At 33.2% G+C, this 9,597-nt stretch overlaps 2 long non-coding RNA genes across 10 annotated transcripts in view; one reads left to right on the top strand and one right to left on the bottom strand.

The window, feature by feature from the left end:
* The window catches only part of LOC102675704, a 5,941-nt gene extending 4,089 nt beyond the window's left edge, over nucleotides 1-1,852 (bottom strand). For 5 of the 9 annotated variants that reach the window (XR_004151433.1, XR_004151431.1, XR_004151427.1 and 2 more), the window contains exons 1-4: nucleotides 1,712-1,852; nucleotides 982-1,174; nucleotides 562-867; nucleotides 296-430 (exon numbers count right to left, since the gene is read on the bottom strand). This is a non-coding gene — a long non-coding RNA (uncharacterized LOC102675704). The remainder of the gene's footprint in view (nucleotides 1-295; nucleotides 431-561; nucleotides 868-981; nucleotides 1,175-1,711) is intronic. The other 4 variants (XR_004151428.1, XR_422655.2, XR_004151429.1 and 1 more) reach the window with 4 other exon arrangements.
* A 77-nt stretch (nucleotides 1,853-1,929) lies between these two features.
* Nucleotides 1,930-4,323, top strand: LOC116186439. The gene is made up of 2 exons (XR_004151434.1): nucleotides 1,930-2,112; nucleotides 3,820-4,323. It is a non-coding gene; the product is annotated as an uncharacterized LOC116186439 (long non-coding RNA).
* Nucleotides 4,324-9,597: the final 5,274 nt, after the last annotated feature.

The raw sequence follows: 9,597 nt of genomic DNA, 5'->3' as shown, positions 1-9,597 counted from the left end.
TTTTTTTTTTTTCGATTGTAAACTGCAATTCATATCTTGGAACATTTCCATGATAATATGAGAAATTGCTTTACATTGTTTTCTTGATTTTTTCTTTGTCTTGGGAGATGGTTTTATTTGTCTGTTATTTGAAGCTTATTATTACTGTTTTTTAAAATGTACGAAGATTTAATTAATCTTTAATATTGTGTTGTACTTCGAGAATGCTTAAGACTTTGTATCTAGATTCGTTAAAGAAGGAAAAGAATGAGAAGAAATAAGTGGTGTTCTCTGTTATTTGCATTGAAACGTATACATACAAAGCTGGAGAACTTGAAAGAATGAAATAGCTCTTTTGCCTTTTGGTTATTGTATCATGTACTTCGATAGATAACGTTTAATTATGACGTAAAGATTTTCGTTCAAATAAGCTTGGATTAAATGGAAATACCTGGAATGGATTTTATCTTATAATCTTATAAAATTCTTATAAAATAATAGCATATTCTTTTATCTATATATCGTATATTGTCGATAATTTATATAATTTTTTAACTAATAATTACTTTAGTTTAAGCTTACCTCATAGTTTTTTTTGTTAGTAATTATGATTAAACCATCTCTGTAGCTTCATGGTACATTGGTCTAGAAATAGAAAGGAATCAGGATAACCTTTAGCTGTGAGTAGTGCAAGGGAAATAAAAGATTGTCAGGGGATGATTAAATGTTAAGGGTTATCTCATAATATTTCTGTTCGAGTTTATATTAGAAGATTCGTTTAGTTACTATTAATAATATAAAGTAATGTGCATAAATATATTTTTTACTTATCTTTTTATTTTAATACTTTGATAGCGACTTTCAATTTTTAATAAAATTTATTCTTTCCTATTTGAAATAAAATAAAAAATTGATAGAAAATTATTTTTCAAAGATGAATTTTTGAATTATGTTACGAATTAACAGTATCTCATTAATAAAATTAATGAATATGAGGATTACATAATGCTAGTTGAATTCATCCTCTCCTTTGTTCCGAGCTTTTTGTGTCCGTCTTACAGGATGCAATCCTATAACTTTGCAAGAAAGTACTAGATGTAAATTTATGATGAACACGTGTTTTACCGTTTTTTTCTATTTGCCTTTAAATCACTAAATATATGCACGTATCGAACAAGCTTTATGTCAATTATATCTAGAATCAAAAAATTTTAACGTTATGATACTGTAAGATATCTTATTATTGCATTTTTTTATGTAAAAATCTTCATCTTTACGATACATGCTTAAATAAGATTATATTATGAATTGAAATATCTATTTCATTTTACATAATTTAAATTGAATTCTAAATTTACAGATTGTTTGAAAATTTTCTCTAAAGGAAATTTTTACATAGTCAAGCTATGAAAAATTTATCACGTCAAATATTCGGCTAAACTTCATTTATAATGAACTCTCATATTGTCGATTAAACTTTTATATTTTAAACGTTCATAAATCTTTTGATTATCGAATCATTTTGTTCTAAAATAATCAATTTACATATTATTACATTTTATTTTACTTAAATTTTCTAATATTGTTAATATTGTCTTTAATATATTCATTATTTTATATATGTATAACCTCAAAATAAAATACCAAATACAATTTTCAATTTTGAGAAAAAGAAAGTTTCTCGATAAATCATTATATACAATAAAAAATAGTCTTAATGGAATTAAAATACCTTTTATTGTAACATTATTTCAAGATTCATTACGGGAAAAAAAGGACCATCGTAGATTAAAATTAATTCGATTGATTATTAGCGTTGTAACCCGTGGCGCTTCGTATCGGCTGTACCTTGAGCCGTGACTGCGAGGAAGGGGACGTGTGGGGAATTGGTGGGGGAAGCGAGGTGCCCGGCGAGCTGCCGGGAAGGAGTACCACCGCGTGTCTGCCATCTCTGTCTTTAGTTCAGTTCGAGTTCGGCGTGCAGCCGGTTCGTGTCTGTGTTTTGCGTGCAACTTCCGCCTGATCGACGTTCGTTATATATTCGCGGCTTACGTCGATACGTCGTCGACCTCTCACAGTGTTTTTGCGTCTTCCTGCATCCAGAACGCGGTTACCGGGTCAGATTTTGGAAACGTTAGTAGTCTGCATCAATTCGTAGCGTCACGTACCATTCTCGCAAGTTTCTGAGTGTGGTCAGTGTGGTTTTTAGTCGAAAACGATTATTCGATTAGAATGAAATTTCATGGTGTAGATATCGATTGTACCGTATTGCGTAGTTATATATAATCGATATTAGATTGCGATTTCTTTAAAGGATGATTCATTGTGACGCGTAGGAATAAAAGAAAAAGTTTGTTTTGCTAGCAACGTTTCCATGCGAATGATTCGTTTTACATTAACCGATGCTTTTTCATATTTATTGAGATGAACATGAATATCGTTCTGTATCTAATTATTATATCGATAAATTTCGATAATCACATCGATTGCGATTCGTAGAAAGCAATAATCGATTTATATTTCAAGCTACGCCATTCGGACTAGTTTTTTTTGTGGCTTGTTCAAGCTGTTACATTTTTGCGTTGTGTTGATAGTTTTGAGGATAAATGAAGTCGTGTTTACTTTCGTAATATAGCTATGTACAATTTCAAATGAGTCATTGTGTTTGTTTATTAATAGTGTGCCGAAATTAATACGCAAATGAGTGGAACGGTCAAATTTTACTACGCTTTGTACTGGGATAGTGTTATATGTGTATGGGTTTTACGTCGTTTCTATAACATTACATAAATTATACTCAAAACTGTCATGATATTGATAAAGTTTTCGATTGATTACGTAATTATGGAATAAGTGTCGAAGACAAGATTCCACGAGCGGGTACAGGTTTTTTCGAAAAATTGGAGCTAATTGCTGTCTTCATTATCACGATTTGCAATTTATTATTTAGGACGAACGATTAATCAGGGTACCTAGGTAACGCTGACATCATTGGCAGCTAATTAATCAGTGGCATACATTTATCTCGTGTAAGTACAAGTTATATTGGATGTTTGTGGAGATGTCTACCATCATAGGAATTTTCGTTATTTGACAGCATCGTTAATAAGATTTCTTTGCGAAACGATAGAAATTATTCGATAATAATAATCAATCAATTTTATATATAAAAATATTTATATATTGATCAGCGTTAATCGCTAAAGATTACACATGATAAATATATAAATAACTGCTTTATTGGCAAAATAACTTGAATTTATATTTTCCGGTTTATTAACAATTTTTTTTTACAAATAAATAAAAGTATATAATACTCGAATATGATGAATCGATAATCGCTTTTATCGAAGTAGACAGAAAGTAGACAATGAATGTCATCGATGATTTATTTTATTTTTCTTATATTTTGTTTTCATTAAAAATTAATACGTTATTAATCCGTTTACTCAGTTCAATATGTAAGAGTACGATCATAGGCCGTTCACCCGTATTGACGTGCGAAACCTATACATATTATGCATTAATACTCAGAAACTATAAAGGTTCTTTAGTAGTTGAAAAGTTTCCTTATCATTATGTACTGGAAGAAAAAGTTTCATGTATATATCGATAAAGAAACTGAAAAATATTATTTGAGTTCTTTTATTCGAATAAATGATAATTTATAATATATTTTGTCATTTTAATGAATTGAAATTATTGGTTAGATAGTTAGTTAAAAATTTTGGTGGTGGCGCTACGATTGGTGTTTCCGTTCGACTATCGATTTTTCCACGAATAGCAACGCTTCCCGCGCGAACCAATTAACCAATTAGACGGTTCGATTGATTGTTCCAGAATCCGGGAATATCGATTGATCGAGTGACGAGTCGGTCGCGATATACCGATATCGAAATAAGAAAATACATAGTGGACGATCATGGTGTGACTCGAGTGACTAAATTGATCTTTCGGAAAGATCGTTGAGGTTGACCGGTGGTTGTGTGGTGATTGGTTTTGGTGGTGGTGCTTGATACGCTCCTGGGAGTCGGAAGCCCGTTGGCACCTGGGCCTCGTTTACATCGGTTTACTCATGCTGGGAGTTTTGAAGCGGCGCTGGAAGCCATCAAAAAGGTGAGTAGTCCTCCATATTTTCTTTCTTTTTCCTTTGTTCACATTTTAAATTTATTCGCAGTATTAAAATTGTAAATAATTTTCTCGCGAAAACTATAAAAAAAGATTAATTCGATAGTTGTAAAATATTCGTTTGGTACCTTGAACTTCTATGTAAGGTTAGGATGACGCGGTAATTATGAAATGCAACAAGGTTATTGTATGATAATTGCGTTTTAAAATTCTTCCGAAAACGTTAGTTATAAGACCGTTATTCTTAATTATTGGCGTTATATTCTTATATTATTGGCGTTATTTTATATAGTTATCAATACATTAATTCTTACACCTTATTTATTATATTATTTCATCCAAACTACATAAATATCATATTAACGGTAATACAAATACTAATAACATTACCAAACTCGGTATACACATACGTGTACCACAAAACCGCGATAAATTCACGATACCGTCGATATTTCCCGCACGAAGAAATTTGTTAGGTTGTTATTTATAACTGTACTATAACTAGCCACAATAGAACAATGGAACAATAGAATAATGCGGTCGGTAACGAGGAGCAACGTTGTAAGAAGTAAAATCGCTCGTTCAATTTTACCTCCATTCGGTTTACCGAAAAGGCAGAAAAATAATCGAAACACGAGTCAAGATCAAAGAGTAATTCCAATGTTTCGTTATTTGTCGTATGCCTTTTCTCTTCCCCGAGAATTTTCCTGTGTTCGTGGAACGTCTTAAGAGTAACCAGAGGCTGTCTTTGTGACTCGTTTGCTCGAGAAAATCGGTCGTAGGCAAGAATAAATATACCTGTTTTTTGGTTTCATATTTGTCGGAAGATCGGTTTGGATCGTGTAAATGCATATCGTGTATAGGTTAGCCTTATAAAAGTGTGCGAAAAGCTTTGAAAAAGACGATCGTTTATTCGAGCAATGACTTCTACATACGATAGATATTATATCTGAATGAAAAATTTGAATGGAATCGAAATGATAAAGGGATTTTATCCTCCCCCGATATTTTTTCCCTATAACGAAGATATCCTTTTATTCGTTTCACCAGGAATATAACGAGACTTGTACAGCCAGTTTCTATGATTCTATTTGCTGCCCGTTTTTTCGTTGCTATTAATTCAGTTCGTTTAACATCACTACGTAGATGACTCGAATATAATCCTAGTTGAAAATGAATTGTATAATAAGTTAGAGTAGTTTCGCTCTTTGTTTTAAAATTAGAGAATTCTTCTCTTATTCTATTTATTTAGAATAACGCAATATTTGAGTTTCTATGTTTCGAATATAGGTTAATTAGTAGATTAATTTTAAAAGAGAAATTTCTTGTAAGCAAAAATAATTAAACGAATAATCACACACGCGAATGTTAGACTAATTGGCGAAAGGAATTAATAAAGTTTTCAGTTAAAATAATCGGTATTCGTCGGGATTTATTGTTCGTTGTAATTAATCTTCTCAAGCTTTGATCAAAGTTCATAAATTGAAGATGTAGCGCACATAGTCTATAAATTTTCACTATATAATAAAGTAGACACGGTATATCTATACATAAATTGAAAACGTTATGTAGGCCGATTCTCCTTTGTTTCCAGAATAGAACCAATTTATCGTTATCTAGGAAAGCAATAATTTACTCACTGTCATCCAGCAACCCAAATATAGAAAACATTCAAATCTAATTTCAAATCTTGGATCTAGGATTTAATTCTATGCCTTTAAATCATTTCGATTTATCAAATAAATTTTTTTCAAATAAATCTAACGTTATTTCAAAAAGACATCGAATAAATTTCTAGAGATCTACGAGTATATTCTCATCGGAATATCAAATTACACGTATTTATAACGTCTTTTTTAGAAAGAATGAACCGCTTCATCGGTAAAATCGGTATTTTCGCCTGTGCAAAGCGTATTTACGCGATTTTCATTGCGCTACGTCTTCTCTCGTTTCGCGGATTATTAAAACACACCTCGTTAGAAAGAACATTGGATTCGCCACGATTTCGTAAGCGCTGCACAAACGGCAAACGATGTCTATTATTATCGAGTACCGAACTGTAATCCAGATAAACACCGGTGTGCGTTGTTGCGCGGCTAAATTAGAATAATACAGGCAAACTCGAGCGCGGGATACGTGTAACATAATTGCATCGGCGTAAATAATGGCCACGACTCATGCCGGTGTACGTCGATGCTCGCGTACCAAGGTGATCCCATTTAACTCGGCTGCATAACTTTGCATACGGATATTTACCCGGGCTAATTTAAACGAATTATCATAACACCTGCCCGCGTCTTGCTCTCTCGATTAATTTTCATTAGAGACTGACCGACTGGGTCTGGAATGGTGGAACAGGTGATAGGCGCTAATGATCTTTCACGGTAACGGATTTTTATTTATTTTATTAGGGGGAGAATCGAGGAAGTCTGAATAAATTAAATAACTCTTTTCACTTTGTAATTATATTTTAATTGTGTGTTATTTTTTTAAGCAGAACTTTTTTTTTCAACTTGTGACTTGTTCTCGTTATTAAGAGGGTATATTGCAATAATTAGTTGTTCCCTGTTTTAGTTTAGTGCAATGATAATTAAATTATAACAAACGCGTAAGGTTTATTCAAGATTTTCAGCGTCAATAAAGAATTATTCTTTCTAATCCCATGATTTCTTAATATAATCAGTTTCTCGAGATAATGAAGAATTTAGAATTTCGAATTATTTTCTCCCAATCTTGTAATAGTTTTGCATATTTTATAATTATTAGCAGAATATTCGCGTGTATCCAGAAACTGATTATATTCAAATAGCTCGTCTACTCGTTCCCTCTCGAAATCGAAGTCCCGACATTCATATTTATTTGCTTTCGAATATATATCGGTGAGAACTCTATTAAAAATAGATCTCAAGAGTTTTAAGCGCGATAAAACGTTGCAGATTCTTCTTCTTGGCCGTGTATTTTTGCTATCTGCAATATCTCTTGCTCGAATTAATGCGATTCTGATTCGAGACTCTTTCGAGAATAATAGAAAATGGAAAATATTTAAATTCACATTGAGATCACGGTATTCGATATTTCGTTCGAAAGAGTTAAAAAAACATGTTCGGGGAAACTTTTCTTTCTTCGAGCTCGAAAAGGCTCGAGAAACGAAAGAAATCCTTCGTTATTCGGATTTGATCGTTCTCTCGATAAAATTCTGGAATCGAATATCTTTGTTGGTCAGTCAAGTGTTATAATTTCGAAATAATCCCTTCCGAGAATCATCGAAAACGACGACGAGATATCTCGCCCGTTTTATCGGCTCGATTGATTCGATATAAATTTAACGGGCGGGTAATTTGCTAACGGTATCCCTGATCAAGCTCCTGGTTCGGTCAAAATGCCAACTGGTGCGCGGAATTCCACGCGTTTCGAGCGAGAAAACGCGGCGCGATGCAGCTGAAATGCTAGCTCGTTCGAAACTAGTTCGTTAAGGAATTCACCCACAGGAAGTGCGTATCACGCGATACAGTTACGTTTCAGGAAGGGAGAAGGGAAGGACGAGAAAATTGAGAGATGGGGAGAGAGAAAAAAAAAAAATGATTTAAAATGGCAAACGAAAGAAACATTGTTGTTAATTTTCGAATGGCGGTGCAATTGTTCGTCTAGATTAATTTACAAAATTTGAGATTTTTTTTCTCGACAAATTGATGATTTGAAAGAAAGTCGAAGAGTTGCACTCGAAGATGGATCTTTGGATTCAGGGTAATGATTAAAATTTTGTTCGAAAGGATGAAATTTTATGCGCGTTTTATGTTTGAGTGATTTTGCGCAAAACAGATTATAATATTTTATTCGCGCTAGAACAAATGGAAGAAAATATTTTATAAATTCTCTCGTTTCTCTCGATATTTTCACTCGATATTCCGCACCATTTTTTATTTGATTGATTTTTCTTCTATGTTTCATAATTCATGATTGATTTCTTTTTTTTTTCGTAACGAAATTTAATAGCTCGAGATGTTAATCCGATCCGTGGAAGTTGGAATTAATCCGAGATTTTTCAGTTCCCTTAATTAACTTTGAATTTTAGCTTTCGATAATATCGTGTATACGCGTTTAATCTGCTGCATCTATTTTGTTCAGAGATCATCTTGCATGCAGAGTCGTATTTTTCTTGTTAAATACGCGTTACAGGATACTGTTATTTCGTCGAGCGAAAATAAATTTCCACGATTATTTACCATTTTACCAATTCACCATCCTTTTATTTCATAATTTATTTCATAATTATTATTAATAATTCCATTGTATATTTTTTAAAAACGAGTAGAAACGAATCTAAAAATACTGATTGAAAGTTCAAACTCGCATTCGAATTCGTCTAATCATCGAGAATCTATCAAACGTATTTCTCAAACGTATTTCTTCTCCTTGTTCTCAATCGCTCGTAATACGTCCACTTAGGAAAAATAAAATTCGCGAGAGCAACTCTCAGCAGAGACTTTTTAGATCCCAAATGCATTCGCTATTCTTACATTTGAAAGCAAGAAGTGAAAAGGATACTCGCTCATCGTCGAATAGGGTGTAGTTACACAGCAGAACCAGTCTTTTTCTACAATTATAATGGACGAACGCGTCGTTATCCGATAAAATTCAACTCCTCTCTCTTCTCTCTCTCTCTCTCTCTCTCTTCCCACGGTATATATCCATCTCGCAAAAGTGCACGAAACGAGGAGCACAACGTGAAAGCGTTGAATAGGATTCGCACGAGGGTGTAATCTCATTCGCAATTATATCTGTCGCGCGCGAGGAGAAGAAGCGCGCAACCCGATCAAGCGAAATCCCCTCTCGTTTCCGGATATGAGGGAAATGAAGGAGAGGGAGGGGATGAAAGGGGACGGGTCTAAAGAGATTGAAAATACGTGAAAAAGAAAAAAAGGAGAAGAAAAAGAAAATACGTCGGTGAAAGTAAGAATGGATCGAAAGATAATTCCGTTGCACTCAAATTCGCCAGATTTTCTCGAATGGGATAAGATAAGTCGAAAATGAATGGATGGATTATACGATATACTTGGCGAATATTCGGAAGAATATTTCTCTTTTCGTCGTATTCTCGTTTCAATCTCTCTTGCTCGATGACGATTTTAATCGCATTCGCATCAGAGGTTTGAAACGATCTTTGGATGCATTTATACCTGCGTTTAATTTCAGAAGATTCGTGAATTATTTTGTAACGTGATTATTTTCTCAAGCTATTTCGAAAGGTATTCAATAAATTGTTCGTTATTAATTTTACCTAGTTTCAAATAATCCGAAATATTAAATTCATAGGGGAGGGTGGATATTAATTCCAGCTTTGGAATAATAATATTATACCTATTATAATATTAATCGTAATATTACATATTACATACACCGCATAGATACTCGCTCTCGTGATATTCCACGTTTAACCGTCGATCGATCGATGCGCGTTTTTCCATCGAAACGGAATGAAATCGGTCAGGG

This window comes from Apis dorsata, unplaced genomic scaffold, assembly GCF_000469605.1.
Source record: "Apis dorsata unplaced genomic scaffold, Apis dorsata 1.3 scaffold_684, whole genome shotgun sequence".
Taxonomy (NCBI): Eukaryota; Metazoa; Arthropoda; class Insecta; order Hymenoptera; family Apidae; genus Apis; species Apis dorsata.
Note: the sequence above shows the minus strand (reverse complement) of the source record. Positions and strands in the feature narration are given on the sequence as shown.